The sequence below is a fragment of the Dermacentor andersoni genome, chromosome 10 (genome assembly GCF_023375885.2).
Source record: "Dermacentor andersoni chromosome 10, qqDerAnde1_hic_scaffold, whole genome shotgun sequence".
Classification (NCBI taxonomy): domain Eukaryota; kingdom Metazoa; phylum Arthropoda; class Arachnida; order Ixodida; family Ixodidae; genus Dermacentor; species Dermacentor andersoni.
The window spans coordinates 15753555-15774588 of record NC_092823.1 but is presented as its reverse complement, the minus strand read 5'-3'; positions in this window follow the sequence as shown (position 1 = coordinate 15774588).

The following is a 21034-nucleotide window of genomic DNA, read 5'->3' as shown; positions in this document are numbered from 1 at the left end:
AAAAGACTGGGGAGCACTGTGCTAGTGGGCTTTCCATTTCTATGTATGAAAAAGAAATCGGAGTCCTCAAGGCATACATCAAGTAATCAAATCCTTTTTTTTTCTCTTTCCAATAACGTATCTGCCCATGTGCATATCATATACTTATTTCATGACGACATTGTGGAATAAACAGCTAACATTGGTGCTTGTCCCATGTCTACCCTTTTATTTCATGCCATGCCTGCTTTTTGCATTCATAAATCACGTCATATATGCACAGATGTGTGCATACTTGGTCAGCATACAAGGCTTATATCATCTCGTTTTCTGTTTCTTTCATTCGGCACAGAGAGTGTTCGTGTATATATTGGCAAATATACCCGCTGAGATAGCGACTAATTCAACAGTAGCCTGCAATCAGCCACGTGAAACCCAGGAAAGCAGGCAAAGAAAGATTCTTTTTAAAAGTCCAAAAAAATAAAGTTCTAGCAGCATCAGTGCTTGAACTTAATAGAGCGGTCAAGCACATGCACTGTAGGAAGAGCAGATTATGAGTGAAAACATTTGCTTTATTTGATAAATCGAATGAACTAACATTTTTTTTGCATAGTTATTAGGTATACACTTTAATCTGTACAAAGCATCAAGCTTGAGATTGGTGAAAAATAAAAGTATTGTAAATGTAATCACTCTCTATTATGAATAGAACATTTAAACAATAAATTTGTACACCAGCACAAGGTATTGAAATAACATAACTAACTCACATACACCAATGCCTGTCCTATAAAATTTTAGTTGCTTGATGTTCGTAATTTGATTGTATTTATAACCTGACAGTGAGCTTTTTATGTAGTAACCAGGCTCAATAGATCATTTTCATATTGATAATCAGCCTATTTTTATGTACACTGCGCGACGAAGGCCTCTTGCACCAACCTCCAATTACCCCTATCTTGCGTTCGCTGATTCCAATTTGCGCTTGCCAATTTCCTTATTTCATCACCCTGCCTAGTTTTATGCTGTCCTCAACTGTGCTTCACTGCCCTTGGCATCCAATCAGTAACTCTAATGCTCCACTGGTTACCTACTCTATGTATTACATGGCCGGCCCAGCTCCATTGCTTTCTCTGAATGCCAACTAAAATATTGGCTATCCCCCTTTGCTGTCTGATCCCGACCTCTCTCTTCCTATCTCTTAACGTTATGCCTAACATTTTTCATTCCACCTCTCTTTTCATGGTGCGTAAGTTGTTCTAGAGCTTCTCTTTAACCTCAAAGTTTCTGTCCCATATGTTAGCACCAATACAATGCAATGATTGTACACTTTTCAATGGAAGTGGTAAGCTCCCAGTCAGGGTTTGGTAATGCCTGCTGTATGCACTCCAACCCATTTTTATTCTGTAAATTTCCTTCTCATGATCAGGGTCGCCTGTGAGTAATTGACCTGGATAAACGTACTCCTGTACAAACTCCAGAGGCTTACTGGCGATCATGAATTCTTGTTCCCTTGCCAGGCTGTTGAACCCAACCTGTCTTCTACCGATTAATCTTCAACCCCACTCTTACACTTTCTTGGTTATGTCTTCAATCATTGGTTGTAATTCATCTGCGGTGTTGCTGAACAGGACAATGTCTTCTGCAAGGGAAAGGTTGCCGAGATATTTGCTGTTGATCCTCACTCCTAAGCCTTCCTAGTCTAATAGCTTGAATACTACTTCTAACCATGCAGTGAATAGCACTGGAGATATTGCATCTCCTTGCCTGACCCCTTTCTTGATAGGTAACTTTCTACTTTTCTTCTGGAGAACGAAGGTAGCTGTTGAATATTTGTAGATATTTCCCAAGATATTCACATATGCCTCCTGTACTTCTTGATTACATAATGTCTCTATGACTGCTGGTGTCTCTACTGAATCAAATGCCTTTTCATAATCTATGAAAGCCATGTACAGGGGTTGATTATACTCTGCAGATTTCTTGATTACCTGATGCATGGCATGGATGTGATCCATTGTAGAATATCCCTTCCTGAAGCCAGCCTGTTCTCTTGGATCTCCATCCTAAGGATCTCCACAAATGATCCTGAAAAGCGCTCCATGTGAAACACCAAAAGATGTTCTATGGATGCACCAACTAGGCCTTTCTTTAGATGTCATTGGGACATTAGTCAGATGTTGAATCCTGGCATAGTATTGATGTTAATAATCACTTGTTTGTTGATGCTACAGTCCCTGTAGCTCTCCAGGCATGCAATGTGTCATAGAGTCACTGTGAAACTTTCAATGCTTTATTGCAACTGCTTATAATACAATGTGTCAATTAGTACCTCCAGCAAAAAATAATGAATCTATCCCTAGTTTACAAACCCTAGACAATCTTCCAATAAAGATCTCTATTGGTCTCATATGAAATCCAATAGGAAAACCTACAAGTCCCATGGCCTATAAATGTTCTTGCCGGTGCTGTGCCAGGGCAGTACAATGTTCTATAAGACAAATAAAATGTGTGATAGTGATACAAGCAGTGATATGAACTTGTATTGGACAAATAAACTGCTTTATAGATCCCAATAGATGCAATAGAATTAGTGATCAAAACATAAACTTGTATAGGTAGCAGTGCTCGGCAAGAAGCAAACCAAGCGGACGCGCCCAACATAGAGAATGGAGGCACAGAAGATGTCGCTTTATTAAAGCAATTATATGCATTCCAAGCTGCATATTCGTTGTACTGTAGATGTTGGTACAATTTGTTGTTTCACTGTGTAATTTCCTAGAGATCAGAGCTGGCTGCTAGCACATCTGTAGGAATGTACAGATGGGGCTATATATAGGCCAAGATTCGTTATGTAAGTGTGGTCCTGTGTGTCAGCTGTTTGGCTAGGCAGCAGCAGCAACCACGATGAGCAGAGGCCAGGAGGGTTTGCCTAGAAAGCTTCGTAAAACAATTTGGTATACATCATTCCTGTCTACACCAATCTAGAAGTTGAGCTAATACACAAATACAGGCTATCAGTTTTATCAGTGTACTAAGTCTGTTTCATAAACCACTACAGGCTATCAGTGTATCAGGTCTAGTTTACACTCCAATAGATCAATACAGGTTATCAGCATCATTAGTGTATCAGAATGATCATATCATTATCCAGTAATATGAAACCTATAGAAACCAACCAAATATTTCTATTCCAATTTTTCCTAAGGAAATATAACACAACACAAGCAGAATTTAGCATAAACACAGCTGTACCATGTCTTTTGCGAGTGTTTGCAGAAGACATTCGCAGTCCATGTGGTAGACACTAAACACTGTGCATTGCATCTATCTTTTTTTATTTATATTGTTTATTTAGACATACATTAACCCAGATGAAGGGACTAAAGGCAGATGCAGCTGCCTAAGCAAGGCCCTCCTACCTGTACATTGCACAGAGGTGGAAAGCAACAAGAACACAGCGAAACAATACAGAAACAAAGAAAAACCAAAATCTGTGCAAAAGGCAACTAAAAAAATTACACAAGAAGCTACAAATTGTTGGCAATCTATACTTGTATCATTCTCAGTAAAGCCTAAACAATTAGGAATAATTCTGACAAACAACAATGCTGAGCAATTGTGCAAGAGTTTAAACAATAAATGAAGAATATAGAAAAGACTGACATGACCACAGCAGCACTACGTATCGCACGACAAGCATTATTCAACAGCTTAACAAAAGATAAACTTTTTTTTTTTTTGTTAAGGCTATAAACAAACCTGCATTGGCGAATCATATTAGCACTTTCACGATTTTTGATTGTTAGGTAATCAGGTATTAGGATGAGCAAGTGCCTGTGTCCTATATTTACTTATGAACATTGGTGTCCTAAGTCAGCTATGCCTAAGATGGTACTGGGTATTATTGTCAGGCAGAGAAGATGAGGAGGGAGTAATATACTGGTCACATAGAATGTCCGTCTGTCTATGCATAGGAAGCATTATTTGGAACAGCTAGATAACTTTGAGTATGTTAAGCTTAGGAAAGAATAGTGCTGTGTTGGCCTTTCGTTCTAGATTTTTTATAATGCAGTGCAAATCCCTTTTTTGTAGAGCTGTGCACTGCACAGCTCTACAAACCTGTCTAAATTTGTCTCAGGAGCGATATCCCAGATTAGTAGCAAGTAGTAAACATGAGAATGAACAAGGACATAATATAACTGAAGCTTTAACCATTATGGCACCAAATTTCGAATATTGTTCATTATTGATATTGCCCTACAGATATTTGCATGGAGCTTGTTTATGTGAGGTGTCTAGCTCATGTTCTCTTCGAAAATAACGCCTAGCAATTTTTAGGTATGTACTCATTCAATAGCACAGTTAATAAATTTAGTAGAAGCATTGTAATTTGAAAATAAAATAATTTTCTTAATATTCAGTTGAAGTAATTTAAATATAGCCAGTTTCACAATTCAATCAACAGTCTAGTAGCTACCTTTTCAAGATAGAGTAAGTACATGTTTATCTGCAAAAAAATGTACTAGTGTCTTTTGCATACAGTAGCATATATATATATATATATATATATATATATATATATATATATATAGCATATAGTAGTGTAGTTTGCATGTAGTAGTTTCCATATATATTGAGAAAGTTGCAGTATATTCACAATATCGTTTGTTTATTTATTTATCAAATACTTCAGGCCTTCACAGCAAGCCCTAGTAGGTGTGGCATAACTATACAACAATGCATAATATGAATTCAGCGTAGTGACAGCACAAAACATAGGGGCTCATTTACAATGGGACAGGTTGTACAGTAACAGGAGAAAATTTACACAGTGTGAAACATGACTATGAATAAAAAGCAATCAATTTGTCAATAGATTCAATGGTCATAATCACATCAGAAGGCAGCTTGCACTATTCCTCATTTGCACGGAGAAAAAAAGAATACTTAAAGGTGTTTATTTTGGCATGGTGTGGAGTTAGACACTGATCATGATGATGCCTTATACGACGAGTAGTAATGGGCATAAGATAAGGTTGAGGACTCATAGAAAGTTTATTGTTCTTAAGTAAAAATAGAAATTTTAGTCTTTGAATTTTCATTCGTGCTTGCAGCGATGAGATGGCATGTTCTTTCATTAAATCAGAGGGCGAGTCTGTACTGTGGTATTTTGAAAAAACGAAGTGTATGACTTTCCTCTGGGTCAACTCCAGTGCCTCAACATTCTGTTTAGTGTAGGGGTCCCAAACTGTACAAGCATACTCTAGTTTTGGTCTGATGAGACTATATATAGTATACTAAATGCTTTATCCTGGGAGGAGCATTCTTTAGTTTGTGGTGAAGAAGACCAAGTTTTCAGTAGGAAGACAAGAAAACATTGGTAACATGATTGTTCCAGCTTAAACGGCTTGTTATGGTAACACCGAGGTATTTATATTCATTAACTCCTATATAGGGGATGCGATGGAAGGGTGCATGGAAATGAATGCACAAGTTTTTTGTTGGTAATCTTCATAAAAACTGTTTTTTCAGCATTAAGCTGCATATCCTAAATGCTGCACTGTGTGTGAATTCTCTGGAGTTTAGAGTTAAGCAGAACTTCGTCACTAGGCCAGTTAATTTTGTTAAACAGAATGCAGACATCAGCAAACAGTTTAATTTGAAGCGGTTCAGTTATAACACTAACAATATCATTTATATGTATTAGAAATAACAATGGGCCCCAGTACACTTCCTTGTGGAACACCTGAAGTAACTGGTAAAGTATTTGAATGATGACCATCAATGTTAACAAACTGTATATGGTTGGCGAGATATGACGAAACCCATGCGACCACAAATTTAGGAAGTCCATTTAGTTCAAGTTTGTGTATTAATTTTGCTTGAGATGCAGCATCAACTGCTTTTCGGAAGTCCAAGAAAATGGCATCGACCTGCCCTGAGTGGTTAAGCACTGTTGCAAAGGTGTGTGATTTGGGTCACAGTAGGACAATCCTTTCCTAAATCTGTGTTGAACAGATGAGAGCAAACCATTGTCATTTAGAAATTTAGTTATATAGTTACTTAAAATGTACTCTGCTAGCTTACAACAAGTGGTAGTGTGTGAGATGGAATGACAATTAGAAATAAGCGTCCTATCACCCTTTTTAGGCACAGGCACAATGTAAGCTGTCCTCCAATCAGAAGGCAGCTTTCATGAGGCAAATGAGGTGCGAAAAATTATATAGAGATTAGGTCCTATATAGAGCCCTGTGGTACACGTGATATATATATATATATCATGTGTGTATAGCATATGCAATATGTATGTATATTGCAACCAGCATGTGCCTGCACACCCACATGGAAATGCAGTGGCAAGTTCCCTTATTTAGGACCTTCTGCCTAGCATAGGTGGGATATTCAACCAGCTAAATTTTTCAAAGACAATGCTATCCTAAACTATATGCAAACTAGAGTGTATGCATATGAGCTTGAGATTTCATAGTTTTGGGCTATAATTTGAACAAAGCAGAAAGCATTTCTTTTCTCGGAAATGGAAAGATTCAACCTCTAGAATGCCGACTATTAATGTGAGGGCAAAAAAAAGAGGCGCAGATGTGGGACATTCCTGCTAGAATAACCTAAAGTCCTAGGTAAATTTAAAGAGAGCATCTATTTGAGAAGAGGACTCACAGATATCTGACACGCCATCTCCTGATGCACATTCACCGAAGATATTTCGCATGCTGATTCCTTATCCAAATTATGCCCATGATGCTGCATTTTGAAGACCTCACCAAGTACAATGTCTCTTCAAAGTCCACCAGACGTTTTGATTTGAATGTGGGACGTGTGGATCTTTTTGGGACGCCCATGGGGACTTTTTGTGTCATCTCGCTGGAATCAGTCAACCTTACAAACGAATTAAATGACAAGTCATATTTAGTACATCCATTTTTGTACATGTCTGCAGCACACAGAGTGTAATGCCAGTAGTGCAAATATTAATTTTCAGTTGGAAAATTATTTCCGCCCAAACACATGGTGCATTTATGCCAGCATTAACTCTCACTCTTCTGCACTGAAAAAAAAACTTTACTGTTACTCACAACAAATGTTTACCTAGGTATGAACAACAGAACTTAACAAACAAACATTTTCAATTTCTGAGCCTAAGCTACACTCACCCAACTTGTCCAAGCCATAGATCTCCTTTCAATTTTGTTGCAGAATTAGCAAATGATGTTCATTCAACACTAAATTGTGGAGCTAAATTAGGGTGCTCAAGCAGTTTTGGGGCAGTTAATTGCTATATTCATGCTGAAAACTTGGTGGAGAAGCAATGAGTAAGAGAGAGACAATACAGATACTGACTTTTGATTGAAGGTCTGTTTTTGAAACATTGGTTAACATACCAGAAAAACTCGCACATGTGCACATGTTAAGAAAATCAAGACAAATTTGGGCCTCTGTTAATATATAGGTCTAAAGCACCTCAATGTCTTCCCACACCAAAATCATAAGGATCGCTTGTCACCATAAAAAACACTAGAGGGCTGGCTGACATACTTTCCGCACATTTTCTTTATGTGGAATTGCTCACCGATTTCCTCATCAACATATGTCTCTATGTTGGAAATGCAACAATGCATGTGCAACATGAAACACTCTGCCTTAAGGGTGTGCACATTTTATGTGGAATCGCTCACTGATTCCCTCATCGACGTATGTCTCTATGTTGGAAATGCAACAATGTAGTGCAACATGAAACATTCTGCCGTAAGAGTGTATGAGCCATTGCATCTTTGCTTGCTTACAGCGTATGAGCCATTGCTGATGATAATATTTTTTTGTACCACTCGACTAGACGCCGCATTCTTTAGATGTGAGCCATTGCCCTGAGCCACTTAAGGCTTTGCATCATGGAATGTGCAAGTGTGACTGAACGAGGACATAGAAAGAAACAGATAGACAGAGACAGCACTACTTTCAACTATAGATTTTATTTTCACAAGCATCGATAAATATATACTGAACGAGCAGAAACAAATGAGACAGCAAAAAAGAACATTTAGTGGTGCATGTCGATGAACCATACACTTGTCCAAGGTATGGTCAAAACATAAACTGCAATGGTTACTACGATAAACCGAGGAATCATATCTCTTTTTCAGATATCGACACTAATGGCTTGCTCATGTACCTTTCCTCTAATTTTCCGATTTCATAGGCCTCCATAATCTCCCTTGTCATCCTACTATGAGCACTATACAAAATAGAAGTTCTCCTTAGGGAAAATTCTGACAGAAATATTTTATTGCTTTCTATATAGGTTTCATCTTACTGGATTATGAAACGACAGACCTGATACCCTAATAAAGCTGACAGCCTATATTGGTATATTGGACTACAAAATAGTATGCCTGAACACTGGCAAAACTGATAACCTGTATTCGTATAGATGTAGATATCGTATCAAAGTGGTTTGTTCTACAAAGATGCATTAATTGTTCATTCTAAAGCGAATCTTTCTACGTGAACAACGTGAACCCTCCCAGATTTTGCTGTTCTTGGTTGCTGCTGCTGCCTTGCCAAATAACTCACACACAGGACACAACTTATACAATGAATCGTGGGCTATATATATATATATATATATATATATATATATATATATATATATATATATATATATATATATATATATATGTTGAAACAGGCATGTTCGTCTTGTCAACATGGGCACAGCATCTGGAAAAGGGCCACTAACACAAGGCAGTCACAGCCCGAAAAATCGACAGAGCAAGACACACACGACCGTCAACTTCTTCCTCCATGCTGGCACAGAACTGGCGTCAAAGTGCTCCGGTACAACATATACATGTATATATAGCCGCCGCATCTTTTCTACCCCGACATGTCTGCTCGAGGCCAGCTCTGATCTCTACGAAATTACGCAGTGAAGCAAAAAATAGTACCTAAATATCCTCAGCACAACAAATAAACAGCTTGGAATGCATAAACACTTTATTAAAGCAATGCCTTTCCCACCCTCATTCTCTATGTTTGGCGCATCTGATTAGTTGGCTTCTTGCCAAGCAATACTACCATACAAGTTTATATCATGATCACCACTTCTATTGCATCTACTGGGACCTCTAAAGCATGTTATTTGTCCAATACAAGTTTATATCACTACTTCTATTGCTTCAATTGGGACCCATAAAGCATTTGGTTTGAACTCTCTATTGCCTTGATAGAGGACTGTAAAAAAATGTTTATGAAACCTGTATATTTGCTATGGGACCAGTAGATTCTGCTATGGAACCTGTAGGTTTTCCTATTGGCCCTATATATTTCGTATAAGACCAACAGAGGTCTCTATTGCAATTTTCCCTAGGGCTTTCAAACATGGGTTTGCAGGGACAATCTCGGCAATGAATGCCCAAATGACCCGAGATTACTCTAGTGACCTTATACATTGATGCTCTTTTAGTCTCTCATTGATGCATCTGCCAGTTTCACCAACACATGTTCTTACACACAAAAGTGGAATGGCATAGACAATGTTATGAGTGCCGGTTACAAATTGCAAAATTAGAGGAAAATTTCGTAAGCAAGTCATCAGTGTCGCTATCTGAAAAAAAAAATGATTCCTTGGTTTATCATTGTAAGTATTGCATTGTATGTCTGGACCAAGCCTTGGACATGTGTACAGTTCATCGACATGCACCAGTGAATGGTCTTTTTTGCTCTCTTGTTTGTTTGCGCTTGTTTGGTATATACTTATTGATGCGTGTGAAAATAAAATCTATAGTTGAAAGTAGCACTGGTGCTGTGTATCTGCTTCTTTCTACGTCCTCATTCATTTGCACTTACACATTTCATCATGGAATCAAACCAACTAGCCCGCCAACATGTTTTAAGGCTTTCGCCTTAATATATTGTAGAATGCCTCTCTGACCACAGACATAGCACTGAAGCTGTTCACTACCTGGCCCAGGTTTTCATATCTGGAATAAAGTCAGAGAGTGATACGATACACATATATCAGGACAACAGTGTGCATTCGTATGCATGTACAATATTTGTCGGGCATTATACATATGTGCTAATGAACAATGCTGCAAAACAAGGAAAGAGAAGAATGTTCGTGCCCTCATTATTTTGCATCTTTGCACATTATTTACAATAAACGCATTCCAGCTGGCCCAACTTGCAACTGTTCTACCTTTGAAGCCACCGCATGCACAAATTGTGCTGTCGCCAGTCTATGCATTTTCCTTACTGAAAAGCATCAGAGAGGATCCTTACTTTTGTGGGCACTCAGAGTGCAAAGCATTTCACAAAAGCCCTATATAACCTTGCCTGATCATGGCAATTGCAGCGTGGCTTTGAGACTTTTGACAAAGGTTATACTATGCTTGGATATAACACTTATCTGCTTGCACAGCTAGGCCAACTCACATACATTTAAATACTACTGAGTAAGCACATAAAGCTCAGTGGTTTTGCTGCAGCAATGTGGTTTGAAATGTTGGAGCATTCATTTTGTATTGCTACTATGATAATTGCTGCACTACTGGTAGTTTCATTTCTGTAAACACATACAACAACAACAAAAAGGTTAATCACTACCCACCACAATTAAGTCTTGTGTGATTACATGCAAAATAAAAGACTGCTAGCACCTCGCTGTGCAGAAATAAGGCACAGTGCTCAAATATTACTATAAAAGCGTCCTTCACAATAATTTTTCAACTGCACGAAAAAAGACAAGAGGGGTGATTTATTTCAACACACATACTTGGATGCAGTAATTCTACTTTTTGCCTTCCTTAATGTAGCCTAAAGAGATGAACAAATGCCAATCTGCCCAACTATCTATGACTGTTCATGGTTATGTGTAGGAAAAACAAGAAGGGAGGGAAGGAAAGAAATAAATAATAAAAAAATAAAGAGATTTATTATAATAATTGCCGTCGATGCCCTGCCTTAATATATGCACCAGTTTATCAATATTTATAATCAGCCTAAGGTAACTAAATGTGCTCTATGTTTAATTATCTTCCTAAGCCAGTAAAACATGAAAAAAAATTTGCAGACAATTTCGTTCGCTCCCTAGCACATCTTATTTTAATTATGTAATAATTTTCGATCGTCTGGAGTTCTCTTATTCTTGGTAAATTATCCGTTAATACGCTCACAACTTGCGGCTATCGGAGATTATTCGCACACCTACACATCGAGAGCAATAAAAACGCCAAATGAACTCACAACAGCTACATATATCCACTGCAACACATAATTGTCTGCAAGGGGCTTTACAACAACCTTAGTTAGCATGCAGTGAAGCGCTATCGGTCATCCTTTTAAGCGCAGTGAAAAACTTTGTACCACCTCATACATTCTTGATGTTTTATGTCTCACAGGTAGCCACTAATAGCTGTCTCCTGCGAAGTAAGTTTTTGCGGCATATTGTGATGAGTTTCAGGGGCTGTGATTGTATCGGCTTCACCGCGACAAACTTGTTGGGCAGCGACGGACGGAAAAAACTTTAATGGAAAAAGGACCTGCGAGGTTGCCAGCCCGGGCTCAGGCCACCCGGGCATTGTGTGCGGTGAGGCAAAGACTTTCCACCGCTGCCCGGGCCCGCTGGATAGCCCATAATTGGTCGTGTAGTTCTGAGCTAGTCAGAGCGCTTAGCCATCGCTCCTCGAGGAGGTCCGGTTCTATGTTGTCCTCTACGTATACTGAACTGATCTGTGTGCACTTCCACAAGATGTGTGCCATGTCTGCGTGTTCGTGTTTGCAGAGCTTGCAGCTTGCGTCTGGATATTGTGTTGAATTTATTCTGTTTAAGTGTGCGAGGGATGCCGTTGATTTGAACTCTATTTCTGATTGCACTGTACGATGACAGATCATCCGCAACTAAATATAGGAACGATTTACGTAAAGCTGCAGTGTTGTAGTGTCTTCATGCCGGCGAGAAATTTCAATTTCGCCTTTTTTTTTCTTTTTGCGCGTGTAATATTTGTTACGTGTATTGCAGAGAAGCTGTATGTCAGACATGCACGTTTTTTACTCGTTAACCTATGTCTAAGAAATGAATCGTTTTAACCATGAACTGCTGCGCATAGTCACACTAATTTCGCAAGAAATCCTTGCAAATTGGTGTTTGTACTACATGTCTTTTCGTGTGTGCAGCGTTATCGAATCCTTTTGCTGTATCCGTATCGTCCGTCAGCTGCAGTTGCCGTTAAAGCTGCGTAACAATGCACCAGTATTCAGACACTAAAACAATGTGAAATAATTTACGCTAATATTTTATATTACATTTAGCAATTTATTTCTTAGTTCTTTTCTTTCTGTTTATTGATATATCAAGTGCATTGCTGGTGCAGTTTACCAATGCGGGACTCGTGAAAAATGGCGTTTTGTGTCCCGTGTTTTGAACGTATTAAGTCATGTTTGAATGTGGTCAGCAAAAACTGGAAATCTTTTTTGGTAAGGTGTTCTGGCTGTACCAGAGCCTGTATCTGACTTTGTTATAGCTTCGTGATTTCTCTGTACCGCAGTTCTTTAATAATTGTATGGGTAGCATCAATACATAAGCAACGTATCCACTGGCATGGTTCCTCGGCAAGGTGCCAGCAATTTTTAACGGAGTGTTTCCACGCCTCAAATTCAGTAACCGTTGTGTTGTGGCTTCCTGCTTTGCGTGTCTGACATTCAGGTCGCATACACTGGCATAATGGGTAAAGACCGCAACTTTTTCGAGATGGGTTATGTTGGAGTCGTCAGTTTTTTTTTCCTACTGTTACTGAAACTTTCACAATCCAATTCACAGGACGTGAAATTGGCAGTTTATTTGTAGCGTGAATCAAACATTGGCTCAGTATAAATCTTAGTTTACCACAAGAAGGAAGTGATTCATGCTTTATAGTATATTGCAGTTCTTCAACCAGCTGACTTACAAAGGCAGACCTGTCAGAATAGCTTTTCAAAAAATGCACCAAACGAATTGGCGGAATTTTGTATTCACATTTCATGCCCATTCGGGCCACTCTGAGAAGCACTTTAATCAATAAAACACGTTGCTTGGTAGTTGGTGCATGATGTTTTACCAGTATTGGGGCGCCGCAAGAGACCAGAGACGAAAGAACCAACTGTTGCTTTAATGATATTGCGCGACATAAAAACGACACGGACGTGAAAGAAGACGACACACCAAGCGCAAACCTTCAACTGCACTTGGTGTGTCGTCTTCTTTCACGTCCGTGTCGTTTTTATGTCACGCAATATCATTTAAGCAATGGATTACCAACTTGCCCGGAATGCTGCTCTCATTAACCAACTGTTAACACCAACCAACAGGTAAGTGAAACTTATATTGTTATCTACTGTAATGAATGCAACTTTATGGGATATCGCTATTGATTATGCCTATGGGCATGGTATTATGCCTATACGTATGTGCTGTATGTACGACTGTCTATATAGTCTTGTGTTCTGGAAACAAATTAGTCGGAAATGTGCACCACACAACGTTGGTTCTGTCGTCTCTGGTCAATTGCTGCGCCACAATTCTGGTAAAAAGAACACCTTGGCTTAAATTATGTCACCAGCTCTCAGAAAAAAAATTTTGGAATCAAATCTCAGTGTTAAAATTTTTGTCCTCTTGTAAAGCACGGTTAATTAGGCATTCTAATATGGCTGAGCTATTAAAACAGCAGAGATACATTTTTTTAATAAAAAGGTGCCAAAATATGGATGTTAGGCCAGCAGTAATAACTACAAACCTAAAGGCATAAAAGATTGATTTGGTAAATATGTAGAAATATTGGGCTGTGCAATGAACTACTATGATTGCCATATTGAAGCGTGTTTCATAAAAGAAATTCTAAAATTGCACCTTTATTGCAAGTTTTTAACCAACAATTGCCCATTTTGTCAAACTTAACTGCACTTTTCAAACTATGCTGGTTCATTGCACAGGTTTGTGTACCAAGAAACAGTACACACCATTTATACAGAAATGCATATGAGAAAAAAATGTCACGAGTGTTCGCATAACAAGATATTATACATAAAAATCAAGTTCTGAAAGAAAAACATTAAATTTTTGAAACAAATGTACACGTACAAATCCACCAGGCTCGTAGCTTGGGGCCTCCTTGGAAGTGACACGGTCTGATTTTACATGAGCTGCAGTTCTTTTATTTTGTACCGATGTACTGCCTTCTTTTGGTGGTTTTGGTCTGCTAAGAACTTTCACAAAAACAGTCTTTCAGCGTAGAACTTTTCCATGAGTCAAGAAATACTACAACTTCGTCTTGAACATATTGTCACAGGTATAAAACTATTTACACGGTGTATTTACAAGGTGCATATGAACAGCAGCCGAGAATCCCAAGAGGCTGTTGCCACTTCATCGTCTTCACCATTGACGACCTTTCCTCTTTTACCATTGTAACACAACCCCCGGCAGAAAAAGCACCATCCCAGTGCTTCAGATGGGGCCGTCGGTAAGGGCACAGTAGGGCTTAAGCTGAGAGACATGTACGACGTCAGGTGATGTGGAACGGGTAGCATGACGGAGGTCTCGGGGATTATCTCATATGTGACATTGGTCACTTGACGTAGATCACGGTAAGGGCCTTTGCAGCATGAACTGAGTTTCTCGGAGAGCCCCACTAGGCGGCAAGGGCACCAAAGTAGCACGAGAGAGCCTGGTGAAAAATATTTGTCACGATGGCGATGATTGTAAGCGTGCCGTTGAGATTCCTGCGATGCCAAAAGAGGAGTACGGGCAAGCGTGGGCGATGGCGTCGCAGGGATACTTGGTCCTCGAATCCTGTATCAAGGGAGGGAAGTGTCCTATGGTAATACAGGGTCACGACCGAAGCCGGGGAATACCCAGCAGTATTGTGGTGGGCTGAAATATAGGTGAACGTGACATAAGGAAGCGCCACATCCCAGTCCTTGTGGTCAGGTGAAACGTATTTCGATAACACGTCAGTAAAGGTCCAATTAAGTCGCTCAGTAAGGCCGTTGGTCTGGGGATGATAGGAGGTAGCCAGTTTGTGCTTGGTAGAATATGAGCATAGGATATCGGCGATGACTTAGGAGAGGAAAGTGCGGCCGTGGTCAGTAAGGAGCTGTCGCGGGGCGCCATGAACTAAAATGATATCCCAGAGCAGGAAATCTGCGATGTCGGTCACGCAACTCATGGGAAGTGCCTGAGTGATGGCATAGCGCGTCACGTAATCAGTAGCGACAGCGATCCACCTGTTGCCGGAGCTGGACTCAGGGGGAAAGGGCTAAGGAGATCCAAACCCATGCGAAAGAATGGCTCAGGTGGAATGTCGATCGACTGTAAGTACCCAGCAGGAAGCGTCGCTGGGTGTTTGCGATGTTGCAGGGCTTGCAAGCAGCTACATAGCGCCGTACGGAATGTGCGAGGCCGAGCCAGTACAAGCGGTGGCGCACGCGGTCGTAAGTGCAAGCAAACCCAAGGTGTCCGGCAGTTGGGGCGTCATGAAGCTCCTGAAGCACGGTAGAGCGGAGTTGTTGAGGGACGACAAGGACAAGGGGAGGACCGTCCGGATGAAAACTGCGTCGGTACAATATGCCGTCGTTGAGAACGAGCCACCGTAACGATGGATCAGTAGCAGCAGATTCCATTCGGTCAATGAGAGTCCTCAAAGTAGCGTCATGGCGTTGCTCATTGGCCATTTCCAAAAGCTGGGAAATGGAAAGAACACTTGCGGAAGTGTCCATGTCGGCGTTCGCTGGCGTGTGTACAGGGTAACGGGACAAGCAGTCGGCATCCTTGGTTAGGCGACCAGACCTATACACCACCGAATAGCAATACTCTGTAGCCGTAAAGCCCGTCGTCCAAGCATCCCTGTGGGATCATTTAAGGACGAAAGCCGTGTTGACGAGAGCATGTTGATCCGTTACAATGGAAAAGGGCCTGCCATGTAAATAGGGGTGGAATTTCGCCACTGCCCAGACAACTGCCAAACAATCGTGCTCAATAATAGAGTAGTTCCGCTCCGCAGGTGACAAGACGGCTAGCATATGCGATGACACGTTCATGGCCGTGTTGAACTTGTGCCAAGACGGCACCGATTCCGTGGCCACTGGCATCGGTGCGCACCTCTGTAGGGGCTGAAGTAGCGAAGTGTCCTAGAATCGGTGGGGTGGTGAGCATGGTGGTAAGGCGTGAAAAGGCGGTGGCCTGAGAGGATCCCCGTGAAAACTGCACACTTTTCTTCAGATCTGCGAGAGGGCGTGTGATGGTAGCAAAATTTTTAACAAAGCAGCAGAAGTAAGAGCAAAGGCCCACAAAACTCCGACATCTTTTGCGGACCATGGAACAGGGAACTCTTCCGCGGCGCGAATTATCCAAGAACAGTAATCTCAAGATGACCCAAGTTACATTTCTTGGAGTTGTGCTGTAGACCGGCCTTGCAAAAGACGGCAAGTACAGCTGAAAGGCGCTCATTGTGTGTGCTGAATGAGGGCGAGAACACCATAACATCATCTAGGTAGCAGACACAAGTCGACCACTTGAATCCTTGGAGTAATGAGTTCATCATACGCTCAAAGTTAGCCGGAGTGTTGCATAGCCCGAAAGGCATAACATGTTACGGTGGGAAAAGAGGACAAGGTCGTCAATGGTGAAGACAACGAAGTGGCAACAGCCTCTCGGGATTCTCGGCTGCTGTTTATATGCACCTTGTAAATACACCGTGTAAATAGTTTCATACCTGTGACATTTTGTGGAAATGCGGGGTACGCATCTTTGCCACGGAGCTCTGCAGCGGACGTCTCGCCCAGCCTGCGACCGTGCTTCCAGTGGAAGGCAGCGCATCTGCAGCAGCAGTGCCAACTACACATACCCAGTACGTTGCTCTATCTCAGCCGCAAGACCCCGGCAAGTTCACCGGCCTCGGTGGTGTTGACGTAGAAGAATGGTTGAAGATGCATGGGCGCGTCAGCAAGGTGAACAGGTGGGATCCGACCATAATGCTGGCCAATGTCGTGTTCTACCTTTACGGAACACCGCGAACGTGGTTTTATACACACGAGGAAGAGCTAACCAGCTGGGACTTGTTCAAAGAAAAGCTGTCCGAAGTTTTTGGTAATCTGACCGGGCGACAACTAGCTGCCAAGCAACAACTCGCCACGTGTGCCTAAACTGCTGCGTAGTCGTATGTCTCCCACGTTCAGGACGTCCTAGCTCTAGCATAATATCGACCTTGTCCATAAATAATAGTCCGTAGCATAAAATCGACCCACTGTAACAATATTACATTGACAAGTCTGAGCTCCAAAAGAAGAAAACAAGCAAACTACTGGCAAAATGAGGTGTGCACGACTAGTTTGGGACCTGCATTGATCACTGTATTATGGAAACAGTCTTAGAGAGCCTAAATTAAATTGAAAGAGACATATTGACCATGAAGCACAAGCTAGCAGGAGTTGGCGCTAGAGTATTCAAGATGTCCGAGTTATTGAAAAGGCTTCACGAGCCAGAGCACTAGCTAGCCTCCATTCTAGTTTTGTGTAAAACCAAGGATCTCGATAAACCTAATTGCAACAACTTAGTCATTCCAGGAATTAGTGAAGTATCGAATGAGACCGGCTGTTCAGATCTTCAGAAATGTTTGGGTGTCTGTTCAATTTCTACTTTTGAGCCCATAAAGGGGCAAATATTTTCCAAACAAATGATCTGCTTTGGGGGCATTTCTACCTCTTGTGGAATTCGGCTTGCTGGATAATTAAACTAATTTCATTGGTTCCTTCAGCGTCGGGTCAATGGAAGTCAACTGCATTTTCTTTTTAGTGCATCACAAAAAAATTGCAATGTGGCTTGTCCACAGCCACTGACAGGCTTATTTAAATCGCCGTTGCTATCCTGCAGCTACACACAACCAAGTCGTGTGACCATATCGTGATACCATTTATATTTGTTCACACTACAGCCATCATGTCACCATTTACGAGCCTTATTCTCTTGAAATATTGGTGGAAAACAACTTTGAGTCATTGTCATTAACTCGAATATGTTGGGCTGAATGTTGACACTGCTGTCATGCCAAACGGCATTTTACATCATTACAATTGGAAACTGTTTGAAAAGTGATCGAAAAGGCTTGAAGCGTGTCGAACTTGGCAGCTGCTTAGCTTCGAGATTTAACTATTTTTGAATGTTTCCCCTCCTTGAATTTTGTGTCAGATGTTCTGTATGAACCCTGCCTGCTGTTGGCTTTCTTAATGCTACAATACATACGTGTAAATGCCAAAGAAAGTAGAAAGAGGAAAGCCCCTGGCACAGTTCTGTTGATAAACCACTTTATTTGAACAATCTGAAAGAGCTAAGTAACATTTTCTCAGTGCAAATGCATAGCTGTATTTGGCAGATCTCTTGAAGACTGAAGCAGCAGCTACTCTTTCATGGCGCCTTAAAGTGGTGGGTTTTCATTCCTCACTGGACAAAGAAAGGAAAGAAGAGTGAAATTTTGCAAAGAATAATCACTGTACAACATGAATGCAAGGATATGCTTTAGACTAATGACAGCATATGGTATCCGTCACCAAATAATTTGCACGCCATCATGAAATACCGTATTTATTCAATTACAATATGGTCACGATTACAAGGTAAGGGCGCAGTTGGGCGACCCAGGAACAAAACCTAAGTATGCACACTAATATACGGCGATATAGAGTAGCCAACGAATTATTTAGACATGGCGTGTATTGCCTGAAATACTGTTACTAACCCAGCCAAAGTGCAATATAGCAACCACAAAATGGGGGAGAAGGGAGCCTCAGGACTTGGAGTGCGAGATTTTGCCTTTAGGTGTGGCTTCACGGCAGCGCAAATTCTGCCTTAAGGTGTAGTTTCACGGCAGCGCTGTAGCAAAGCTACACTATAAGGTGACATTCGCACTGCCGTGAAGCTACACAAATAATGAAAAGCAAAATTCATATAAGGCGGGCGGAAACTTCAAAGCTAAGGATTCTAGGGGGAAACCCCGCCTTATATTCAAATAAATACGGTATAGAAATGCCTGTTGGTCCGCGGGCATAAATTCCTGCCCCATGAAATGAACTTATATGGCATTCATAACATGGAACGTTTCTCTATCCGCTAGCCGAGAACGCGCTCTGTAGCGGTCAGGCTCCGCCGAGAGATATGCAGTAGTGCAACAGAAATGCAAGTGTTTGCAAGCTATATTACAAAATAAAAATATGATTCTTTTGTTCCTGGTCAAAACAACCTTACTCAGTGCAATATTGGTGCAATTTATCTTATGTTTCTATACAAAATAGATCCCGTTTACACAGTGTGCTTCTACTTATATTCACTATCGCAGTGCTGCATATAAAACAAGTTGTTTTTTCAATGGCCAAACATATATCAGGGTCACTATAGAATTTAAAGAAATAAAAAGGCATGTGAATGAACTAGTTGGTGATTCATAATGAGGTGACAGCACAACACGCTGACAAGGGCTGCACACAAGCACAGAGTCTGATACAATGTTTGCATCTATGCCTGTCACTTGTCCCTTGTCGGTTTCGTGCTGTATCGCTTTCTTGGATATCTTTGTCAAGCCGAATGTGCACATGTTCAGCTTGTTCAAGTCACACATTCTTCCAAGTTGTTCCCTAAAAACAAATTTTGTCCATGGTAAAGAAAGCACAGGATATATAACTATGCTTTTTATTGTAATGTAAAAAAATAATGAAAGGGTATTTACTTCAGGTTGTGAGGCTGAGCTTGCATGGTTATACAATTTTAGAGCTGTTTATAATGGTTTCAGTATAGGATGGTTAGGCAGTTTTATTGAAACCTTGCATTTTGAAGAAAAGCCTTTTCTCAACAAATTAAGCAGTTTTGTGTAAAACAAAATTAGCAATATCTTTTTCTGAAGCTGAGAAAATACCAATAATAATTCAACAAGGTTAAATATGTGCAGATCTTTCGTTCATTAAGAAGAATATGGCACCTAAAAGGTTATCCCACGGTTTCACAGGCAAATTTAATGGCATCGAGTACTCACATGTTAACTGCAAATGTCATTTGCATGCTACCTGCATATACAAGTTGATTTATTAGTTATAAATATTAATTCCATTAACAATGTAATGATTTTTGATAACTCAACCCTTTAACCCCCTAAATAATTGCAGAAAGAACAAATTTCCTGAAAATTTTTTTCGTTGGAATTCTTTTTCTCTCATTGTGATCCCTAATATTTATTACTCAATTCGTTTTTGGTTAGGAATAACACAAAAATTACAGAAAAGGGCAGCTTTCCCTCATTGCCAACAGTAAGTTGTCTTTGGCAATGGGAGCAGCGCAGAATTGGGCTCAACAAGCGACTCTTCATTGGCAATATTGGTACAACTTCCATGGTGCATAGAGCACCGGATTGAGGGTTAAAGGGCTAAGTGATCAAACGCATGCCTGCATAACTTGCTCCTGATGCTTTACTTTCAGTGGCGTGCTTCGATGACAAAAAGAAGTTACGGTTGAAAGTAGCACTCTAAAAGTCATTATTTGCACTGTCTCCATTTTGACACCTTCAGAACTACAGGCACCATTCTCCTTCAACTTGAGGCTCTACACATTTTGCAAGCATGCTTCCATGCACAATAAAGAACATTTTGGAGAAAGGAAACTCTGTTTGAAGTGTACTTACTTATGCCGTTTTGTGACATTGCTTGCAGTTTTAGCCAATAAAAGCAATTTATTTTAATTCCAATTTCAAGCTTGCTACACTGACCTCATGTGTGAAACTATTATACCTGAAGAGAGGGGGTTAACCGAGGGTCCCGATATTTATTAGTCATATCATGAGAAGCCAACAAACACTGACACCAAGGACAACATAGGGGAAATTACTTGTGTTTAATAAATGAAATAAAGAAACCATAAATTAATGGAAATTAAAGTGGATAAAAAAACAACTTGCCGCAGGTGGGAACCGAACCCACAACCTTCGCATTTCGCGTGCGATGCTCTACCAATTGAGCTACCGCGGCG